Source organism: Bremia lactucae, linkage group LG1, assembly GCF_004359215.1.
Source record: "Bremia lactucae strain SF5 linkage group LG1, whole genome shotgun sequence".
In the NCBI taxonomy this organism is placed as follows: domain Eukaryota; phylum Oomycota; class Peronosporomycetes; order Peronosporales; family Peronosporaceae; genus Bremia; species Bremia lactucae.
The window spans coordinates 3,829,204-3,838,533 of record NC_090610.1 but is presented as its reverse complement, the minus strand read 5'-3'; positions in this window follow the sequence as shown (position 1 = coordinate 3,838,533).

Sequence of the window (9,330 nt, the reverse complement as noted above, 5' to 3'; positions counted from 1 at the left end):
TTTTTTTTTCAAATAACTATACTTCTTTTGCCGCTTTTGAGAGAAATCGATGGAGAGTGACTTGCTTCTTTCCAGTAATCTGTATCCTTTCAAAATCGTCCAAAACTTCATTCAGTTTCCTGTGAGTCGTGGAAGTATCACACTCCCTCTGCATGAAGTACAGTTTACACAACCTTATTGCATCAAGGACGTCCTTGGCTTTCACGGGGGCTGGCACTTCGCTATCATCCGCATCGGGAATCCCTCCTTCCACTTCTACAGGCAAAGACAATCCATGTTCTTCCATTGTTACTGCCACAATGTCTTCTACGTCAGGACTATAGGCGACCTCTCTCTCCAAGGGGTTGTTGAGGATGGCGTTGATGTCCATTGGATTGCGGTACAGTTGATCATTCTGTAACATCAGGTCATCTGCAACATTTGCGGGGGGTTCGGTCGCCCTAGCAGGAACTTGGATGTTCAAGCTTGATGTCCGAATTTTGCAGTGATTAAAACAATTACGAATAGTTTCCTTGGTCACCATATTCCAGGCCTCCACAGCCCACACCATCGCCTTCAAAACATCCACTTTTTTATGCGCTTCCACATTGTCAAGTGTTTCATCCAGCTCCAATGCTCTTAGCAAGTTGCGATTGAAAATTTTCCTGTAAAAGGCCTTCAAAGTTCGAATAATGCCTGCATCACAAGGCTGAATTCGGGAAGTTGTGTTGGGCGGCAGGTAAAGGATTTTAACATTGGCCAGCTCCGGCAAGCTGTCAATTGGAACATGAGCAGGACAATTGTCCATAATCAGCAGCACCTGTCTTCTCCCCATCCTCCGATTAAACCATTGTAGCCATTCCAAAAACAATACACTGTTCATCCAAGCCTTCGGGTTTGCCCTGTAGTGGCAGCCAAGGTTCTGACGATTGATATTTTTGAGACAACGGGGATTCAAGTATTTCCCAATCACCCAAAGTGGGACACGATCTGAGCCATCTCCGTTGGCACAAACAACAAAAGTTAGCCGTTCCTTGTGCTGCTTGCGGCCCTCCAGTTGCTTCGTTGCAAGTGAACGATCAGCCTAAAGTGAGGAGGCAATAAATTTTAGTATTTGAAGTTGCTTCCAAAGTGATTTCAACTGGCCCCGACATACCTGAAGTCGGTAAAACAAACCCGTTTCATCCATATTGTAGATATCCTTCCATTCATACTGATCCAAAACTTCTCGAATTGCGGGTAAGGATTGCTCGAGTATCTCCATGTTAACCGAACCGCTCTCTCCATGTCTCACTCGCTCTTTGATTCCATATCGAGCTTTGAACCTGTTCAACCAGCCATTGGAGAATTGAAACGTATTTGTGTCTTGATCGGGGTACAGTCTCTCCAAAAAAATCCTCCCCTTTTCTTTATAAAGTTCACCCGAGAGATCCATGACATCTTCGTAAGTTCGCACAAATTTGTAAAGTGCCTCTTCCATGAGAGGGTATTCTACAGTCTTCTGACGCTTCGCATCCATACTAATTTTTGCTCCGTCTCCTGCACCAGCTTTTTCACCTTGGGAGATCCAGTGCTCCTGCTGCTTGAGAATCTTGGAAATCGCAGCTTGACTGACAGTCATGCCAAATTTCTCTACCACCCATTGTGCAATATCCTTCTGTGTTCCACTGGTATCACGCTTCCTTTTACTGATAGCTATGCGGATTTCATTAGTGATAGGAGCATGAGCAACCTTCAGGTGTGCTTTCGCCATTTTTTGTGTTAAGTTTGCAGTTCTTGCTTAGACGTTTAGATTTGCCGTTCCCGTTCTGTACTTCTTATAAATATTTTAGTTTAGTTAAAGTGTCAAAGTTGAAGCTTCACGTCGAGGGTTAGGGTTAGGTAATGCGTCAGCTGCACATTGAGCTTCCTAAACGAAAATTTTCTGGAGAGAAGAGGTTGGCATCTAAAGTAATAAAACGCATAAAGTAATATTACTTTTCGGTCCTAAGAGTATTACTTTAGAGGGGTTCTACTGTATTGTAGTTTTCTCGATGCCCGTCGACTCCATTTGACGCACTTCACTGCTCAGGTTTTATGATGCTTGAAAGCAGAAATGCTGTGGAGAGATGGCATCCAGGTTTTGTAATTTCGCGTGGAAGGCCCATAACCTTTCTCGCATCTTCACGATCTCTGCCGCTACCACGAAACTAACTCATCCAATAGTACGTATGCCAGAAAAAGACCCGTCAGAGTTGAATTTAGCTTCAGCAGCGAAGCGAGATTTTGATAGACATTATCAGGTATCCCGTCAACTATCCCTTAATAAAATGAGCATGTAACGGGGTGTATCGTTACATAAATATTATTTTCTGTATGAGGAATAATGTAGATTATTTTCTAGAAGAGGAAAATAAAAGTGTAAAATTAAGGAATCCCTTTTCTTTAATCAGCGCTCACCACCTCAAATGTTAACAGATACATCGGAAGTCGTGGGTATTACGAATGGTCCCATAAAGACCCACCTGTCCCGCTTGGAACTGGATACGCTTGAAGAAGCAATATCCATAGCGGAACAGGAGGACTTTAGCTTGAGACAGGCTCAAGCTAGCTCGTCATCGTATCGTCCTCCAAGACGACACGATCTTGATAGTCCAGAGCCTATGGACCTCTTTATGTCGAAATCGAGAAACGTCGCTTTCCGAACAACAAGCGATTGCAGAAATGCGATTGCTGTCAGAATTAGGACACTACGCTCATGAGTGCAGTGCCCCACGCCCAGTACCGAGAGGTACTGAACGTAATTATGGACCGAATGCCAAAAACGGCAACGGTCGCGGGTCCGACGTTGTTGCGAAGTCGCAACAGCGAGTCAGACCGCCAAAAAAACGGTCGGGGTCAGTAGGGGCGCAACGTTCTACTGATCCAGCGACCTCAAGAGAATTTGAATTTTTTTCGACTAAAGTTGCTCCAGACACACAATCCTTATGTGTCTCTGCACCTGGCGATGAGGTATCCCTCATCACCTAAAAATTAAAAGTGACAAATGATTTGTCACTTAGAGTCCTAGTGGACTGTGGGCGTCGAATAACTTTATTCGTCGCCAGTCGCTAGAGGGTCGTAGGCTCAATATGTTGAGCGCGACATCCTTTCAACGAGGATGACAGTGTGTCTAGCGACAGGCGCATCGATAACAGTAATGAAACGCGTAGTGAATTTTCCCTACACGTTAAGAGATTTACAGTACGATGATGATTTCATCGTACTGGATTTTTTATGACAAATTTGATGTCATCCTAGGTTTACCGTGGCTCAGAAAATATGAGCCAAGAATCAGCTGGTAGCATCAATCCGTAAAGATGTCTGCCCCTTGTTTTTTAGATAGCCATCTGATGAACGTCTTGGAGCGTCCACAAGCGTCCGCAAGCGTGGGAATGTACTTCGAGTGAGTGCGATGGTCTCACTTGTAGTACGGTCGTTAGTACGACTGCACAAGATGACAGTGTGATTACTAATCACATTGTGGAGTCAGCTGCCGGCGGCTGTGTTAATGCACAGGCAGCGTCGAAGGTCCACCACTCGAATAAGTCGAGTGGATTGAGACATGAATGTACACCTAGCGGGCGACATTCAAGGAAGATACCGGCTGTCCAAAATGGACAACACGATGATCCTAGGTCGATTAGTGAGTCGACTGTAGAGGACCCGACTTTAATAGCGCAATCCCAGTTGGAAGACGTTGACGGAATAAGTCCTCACGTACTTGAGGAGAAATCTCCTCAAATAGTTAATGCTGAAGTGACTAGACTTCAGCATCCCGTGGGATTGATCCCTCGGCAGGCTGTGGATATATACCAGGAAGAAACCGAGACATCGAATGTCTTGGTTAATGACGGATCAAGAGTAGGCGCTTATACTCTTGATCTGTATGCGCCTCCGAAGTTAACTTCGGAGATAACTCAATTACCAACCCTAGAACTCAAGCGGTTCTTGAGAGATCTGCATAGTGGTAGAATCAAGCAGATCTGCGTACTCGTCACAGAGACGAATACGTAACCGATATACGGTCAGCGGTATTTTTTGCAGAGAACGAACGGGTTCTCAGCAGCTCATCGATGGACGAGGGTGTCCTCGATGTGAGTCTCGGATTGAGAGATATACTACTCAATCCTGGGAGTCACTTAAGACAAATCCTTTATATAAGGATTTGATTGAATTCAATGATGTATTCCCTGAAACAATTTCATGCGAGTTGCCTAAGGATAAAGGCACTCGGCATGAGATCGAGCTCAAACCGGGCTCGAAGTACTGTGTCATGAAGCAGTAGCTCAAACCGGGCTCGAAGTACTGTGTCATGAATAGCTCAAACCGGGCTCGAAGTACTGTGTCATGAAGCAGTACCCACTGCCTCGTGAACAAGTACTTGCGATCGATAAATTCTTTATTGATCGATTAAAAGCGGGCTATGTCAGGGAGTCAACCTCCCCACATAGCTCTCCGACCTTCTGTGTGCAAAAGGCCACAGGAGGGTGACGGATAGTGCACGCATTCAATAAACTGAATCTTACAACGGTACCGGCTCAAACGCCGATACCTAGGAAAGTCGTAATCATAAATGGTATGTCTAAGAGTACCATCTCTTCGTCTATGGATCTGATGTGTGGATTTTATCAGATCCTTATGCGTGAACGGGACATCCGGTACACAGTAGTGAGCACTCCCAGCGGGATGCTTTAGAAATGGCTAGTAATGCCAGATGGGCTTCGTAACACCCCTGCAACATTGTTTGATGATGTATACGTCCATAGCCGGGCCATGGACGGAAAGACGGACGTGGAAGTTCATAAATTCACGTTCGTCAGGTTCCATCACCTATGCGAAAGCATAAGTTGTACGCAAATCTCAAGAAGTGTGTTCGCTGCAAGCGAAATACCACTTCTTGGGTGCATCGTCGGAAAACACGGCGTGCGCCCTGATCCCGAAAAGATCAAGGCAATTACCGACTGCCCTGTTCCACTCGATGTCAAGGGGCTTAGAAAGTTCCTTGGATCAGCGGCGTACTTGCACAAGTACTCCCGCAATTATGCCGAGATGACATTTCATCTCTTTCATCTCTTGAAAAAGACGAGAAATGGCTATGGAACGCTGGTTGTCAGCGTTCCTTTTAAGGTATCAAGCAAAGCTTGTTGCAATCGCCCATCTTGGCGATTGCAGATTAAGACAGACTATTTCATGTGGTCTGTGACGCCAACGATTTCGCAATCGGCTGTGCGTTTATGAATACGATACAGACGGCGCGGAGCGCGTCGTCTGTTACCAATCGCGTCAGCTGCAACCAGCTGAACGCAATTACCCAGTGCATGACAAGGAACTCCTTGCCATGAAATATTCATTGGCTAAGTTTAGGGTCTATCTTCTCGGAGATAGACCGTTCATCGTATATACGGACCATGCGTCATTAGGCACGGCCGTCAATAGCCCACACCTTTTGCAAAGAATGGCGAGGTGGCTATCCTTTTTCGCGGAGTATATTTTCTCCGTGGAATATAAAAACCAGGACGACTTAATGTCGTCGCTGATGCGGTATCACGCCGACGCGATTGTAGCCGGCTGCGCATTCCAACTGGAAATAACCCCACTGTTGCAACACTCATTTCAAGTGTCCCATCATCAACCTTCTTTGATGACATAAAGAAAGCCTACGCAGAAGATAAGGACCTTCTGCGTTTAATGGATCATCTGATGAGTCCACCCGATAAATCTTTTAAAGATTTACTGGCTATATATCGATCGTCATCCGATCGATACACAGCACGCAACGGCTTATTCTATTACACAGCCGTTGCCGGCGACACTCCACGTGTCGTCCTCCCAACTCACAATGATTTGCGCTTGCGCATCATGTATGAGTGTCACGATGCACCAACAAGTGGGCATCGTGGACGTGAGAAGATTTATCTCACAGTAAGTCGCGACTTTTACTGGCCTCGCCAGTATCAGTTCGTGCGCAAGTACATTTGTGCTTGCGAGGTATGTCAACGGGTGAAGCCTAGATCTTCATCCGTGCACCTCTCCAGTTTCTACCACTTCCGGCAAGGTGTTGGCAGTCCGTATCTATAAACTTTGTCTTCGGATTTTCCGAAAACGATCACAAAATAATGGATTCCTTGTTTTTGCAGACAGATTCAGCAAGATGGTACATCTTGCTGCAGTTCCTGAGTCGATTACGGCTCCGGGCTGTGCCCGTTTCTTTATCGACACGGTTTTTAAACTCCACGGGTTACCCCGTGAACTGGTCTCGGATAGAGATCCACGGTTTACGGCGGAGTTTTGGCAATCCGTGTTCCGATCTCTCGGACACGGCTGACTATGACAACTTCTGATCATCCAGAGACAGATGGTCAGACGGAACGCGTAAATTGCGTCCTCGAAGAGATACTTCGAGGTTACGTCCAATCGTATCCGAATTGCAGCGAGTTTTTACCGATGGTCGAATTCGCCATCAATAATTCCGTGCATGCGTCTACAACGCATACACCGTTCTTCGTGAATCGCTTACGCCATCCACGTATATCCACCCAATTCGAGGGATCCTCTAGTTTAAGGTGGTGAACTCGCACGAGCAAAACCATTTCTGGCTCATGCTCATCACGCGTCGAAGTTAACAACGACGCAAACGATGTCGAAGCAATCGACATCGAAGATGAGAAAGATCTTATCGCAGTGCGCACGAAGCGCACTGTAAAATACAAAACAAATGAGTCAGCAGAGAAATTTCTGTTGACTCGAGAATCAGTAATCCGTTTCGTACAGGATTCCATTGCTAACGCAGTGGGCATTCAGAAACGGAATGCAGACAAACATGGAAGAGCAAATATTTTTTATTTAAAATTAATGACCTAGTACTACTCTACGGTAAACTTACCTAAGCGTGTAGTCACTTTGTGCACTAACTACTTCTTAAGTTTATTGGACCATTCCGTGTACTGTATCGCAGAGGCAATGCTTACACAACAGAATTGCCACGTAGAATGCGAATGCATCCTGCGTTTTACGTTGTTGGCTCCGCCCTTACTACAATACGCGGTTTCTTCCGAGGACGGTTCTAACCACCCTTTTCAAGAATCTCTAAAAGATTCTTGTGGTCACGAACCAGATTCTCATGCTGAATTTGGAGATTCTCATGACGAGTCCGAAGATCCTCGAAACCGCGATGAGCTGACTATCACGAAGAGGGTGATACTTCCGTTCTTACTCGAACATTGAGTTCGCCCTCTTTGAACGGTTTTCCAACCGTTCGATATGGTGAGCCTGCACTGTCTGCTCTAACGAGTGACGCTTACCTGGCTCGTGTTCAGTCCTTCTTCTATTCATGTAGGTAGCGGTCGAGTTTGTCGATGTTCGACTCTAGATCCGACACATGGTTCGGATCTAATTTTACTCCTCCGCCACAGCCATTGGTGGATTTTCACGGTGGTGAACGTTTCCTTGTGGACCACCATGATGTGAAGGGGCAGCGAACGAGTTATCTTGTTCGCTGGCGCGGTTACCACCTTCGCATGACAGCGGATTGTTTATGTTGAGAGCCTCGTTTGTGGGTATGACGAGACCTATCCGATGGATCAGAAGGTCCATCGGAAAACACGCACCCCTGGCGCTTGTGAATCTATTGCAAAACTTCGATTGCATCGCGCATCTCGATAGAGATGCGAGCCCTTCCCCAGGGCGAAGAAAGGATTAGACATCCCCTTTTACTCGTTTCGTGTTGTCGACACAATACGGACAGGGATCATTTCGCGTGAGGTATGGAAGTCCTGCTTCATGGGACAACTGATGCAATTTATACCTTGCACCGGTTTTAGTTCGTTCTCACCCTTAACGGGCATCGCGTTAAGTCTTTGAAGCTAGGCTTCGCGTCCAATGTCTTTGACATTGCGAATGAACGTGCTCCTGGCTTGCATCAGCGAGATTTTATCTCGTTTGTTGTTGCCACTATATCATTGATGCTTAAGGTCATTTAGGTTTGTCGCATTAAATAAGGGATATTTGTTGTGAGGAGTGTCTCTTCATACAAGCTATTGATTAGTTGTTCGGGCAAAGGCCACGGCTTTTTCTCATGGGCAAGACGATACCTTTTAGTGTCTATGATCCCCTGTTTGGTATTTACTGAATCAGGGGTACCATAATTTGTATGGCTTACGCCATCGTCATCACCTTGCACAGAAATAGTTGGGGATGGAGACGGTGCTGCGTGGGCCTCATCTTCATGTCGGCAGCTAAATGCGTCGCACATTCTCCCATCGCGTGTACTAATTAGCCCTGTGATTGAATTTTCAATGAGGTTCTGGCGAATCGTCGTCTTTTTTGATTAAGTGTTTTCTGCAGCATACTATAATGTTTCGCCCCAGCTGGTTTTACGCATTCAAGCGCCTTATTTTTTTCAATTGCATGGAGTTCTTTCTATTTATAAAATGAATTTATTATCTTATCTTTTATCATGGTTTTTAATAAAGTGTTCTTATAGTACCACTTTTTGGAATTTTAGTCCTGTGATTGCTTCAAATATTGGTGTTTTAAGGGGGTGTATCGTTAATGAAATCAACACTTAAGGTTGTTAATCAATATATTATCTAAAAGGTAGATAATATTTGGAGAATATTACTTTACATGGTAATATTCTAAAGGCTTATCTATTGAAAGTTATAGACCATTATATCTACTTTCTCCGCGGTCCGGTCAGCGCTGGACGCGCGCAAAGAGAGACAGATAAGACTTTATTACATGTTTTTTGTATGAGTATATAATTGAGTTAGAATTAAATCAATAGAATCAGAAGAACTTAATTTTATTAACTACAATTTATTATAAACCGTCTTTAAAGCAAGTATTTTATAAAGAGTCTTCCTCTGCACGTACTAGTGTACGTAAAGTGACGTGAGGCACCACTCGCACTGAAGCAGTGCGAAGTGGACTTGTACTGAAGCAGTACAAGTCGGCAGTGCCCCGTTACACCTGGTAGCACTTTGTAGTCCGTCCAAGGACCACAGTTCCATCATCTAACATGGACATGTTAGATGATAATGGAAATACGCATCACGTTTCGCGTGATAGCTACTCCTTTCTAAGTGACATAGAAAGGAGTGCGGTCGAACGAATGAGTTCGACCGTAGGGAATGATGCCATCTTGGCCATGCTGTCCGGTTTGGACAGAGATGCCCTCCATTCAGCCATCGCCAAGTTCATACAACATGAACTTGACGAGGCGAAGGAGAAGGTAGCCTTGCTTAATCAGCAAGGCTCTCAACAGGCAGAACTGTTGAGGTTACAACAGGTACAGACCCCTGTACCTGGGATGACGCACACGCGTCGTCC